General features: G+C 38.4%; 1 pseudogene; it reads left to right on the top strand.

Moving 5' to 3' along the window:
• Positions 1–235: 235 nt before the first annotated feature.
• On the top strand, positions 236–719 carry LOC102844539 (annotated as a pseudogene).
• The last annotated feature ends 971 nt before the right edge of the window (positions 720–1,690 follow it).

Below are 1,690 nucleotides of genomic sequence, written 5' to 3'. Positions count from 1 at the left end.
GCCTGACATCGTTGCTCTTCAGTACTCTTGAGAGGTTCCTCACAGCCGACTTTCCCATAGAATCAGATTTAACCTGTAGCTGACCCTCCTGCTGCTTTTCAGAGGCAGTTAATTGCAAGGAAATAGATTTCCCATCCTCTTGAGGAGCAGTTGGTGGTCTTGAACCCTATGCCTTCAGAATTGCAGAGCACCCTACAAAAAAAATATAAAACACAATATACATCTATGAAACACCATGTACATCAATGATTGCAAGAAAATCAATAAAATGTATAATTTAGAAAAGAGATCAGGCTTCCACAATGGTGGGACTGGGCATTTATTTTTCTTACCCGTGGCATTCTGCTTCTTGACGGTCTGCTATGAAGAGGTGCACTTGAAGAGCTTTGAGGAATTCAACCAGTCGGTCAAGCAGCATAATGGCAAAAACATTTTTGTCTACTTACTGGTTCTAAGGATGCTGAATAGAAAAGCTGGTGCCCCCAACTGTGTACAAGCTAAACTAGTCTTAAGAGAGGGTCTGAAATGCATTAGTAAAGGATGTGCTTTCATCTACTGAGAAGTAGGAGAGAAAACCTTCCTGGAAAGAGCCCAACAATAACTTCAGAGACAATATGAAAGTAACTGCTATGCCTACACTATTTAAATATGGAACACCACTGATAGAGTCTGAGTGTCTTCAGGGGAGCCTTGTGGAAATAATGCTCTCTGAAGATTAAGATTTAATGATGGCAATGGTATCTTGAGTTCTTAATCTTACTCTAGAAACAGTATACTTGCTTATTAAATAAACAATTATGATTAAAAAAAGGATTGCAAACAATAACTTTGAATACAGTGTAGTAAAAATATAGAATAAAACTAAAAATCTTATACAGTATAGCAAACAGCTGATAAAGTTATGACAACTTCTTAGCCATAACTAACCCTTTAATAGAATGAATTATTGTGCCTGGAAGCTCAGGATTTTTTTTTCTTTCATGGAACATCAATATTAATTAACATAAATAACAGTTCACAGAGACAATGGTCTATATCCTACTTTAAAATTTTGTGGGCAGCTATCTAAATGACAACCAGTATTCTCTCCCCATCTGGAGAAAAGTGAAAATCTAAGTCCAAAGGGCTAATGGCCCAGACAAATTTCAGTCTCTGTTGACCCTGAGATCAGAGGACCAGATAGTGCCAACCTGCCACTGCTAAGTGCTAAGACAGAGGTCACAACAGAAGGCCTCTGATGGACTGAGTGAAAATGATAGAATAAAACTCAAAATCATGAAAAGATCACATTTACATGTCTAAAAAGCTGTATTAAGGAGCTCCCAGTCACACTTCAAATCCAGAATTGAAATCAGTCCCATGATTAAACTATTCTCCAAACAATAGGCAGGTATATAAAGGGATCGATGACACCAGGGAGGAATACACCCCCTAGAACAATCAAAGGAACAGCATTTGCCCAATTATAAAACCTAATAAGTGACAAAGCATAAGAAAGGACAGATGGCAATGGAAAACATACGGAGGAAATAACATAGACACCATTTGGTGTTGCTACTCTTGTTATTATATGGCATCAAGACGTCTGGGACTCATAGTGCTGAGACTCTTATGCACAAATAGCTCTAAACCCTGCCCTGTCTTGAGCCAGTATCATGGTCGCTGACACATTTGTTCCCATTGCAACATT

Source organism: Elephantulus edwardii, unplaced genomic scaffold (genome assembly GCF_000299155.1).
Source record: "Elephantulus edwardii isolate Elephantulus edwardi_28Jun2011 unplaced genomic scaffold, EleEdw1.0 scaffold00173, whole genome shotgun sequence".
NCBI lineage: Eukaryota > Metazoa > Chordata > Mammalia > Macroscelidea > Macroscelididae > Elephantulus > Elephantulus edwardii.
Note: the sequence above shows the minus strand (reverse complement) of the source record. Positions and strands in the feature narration are given on the sequence as shown.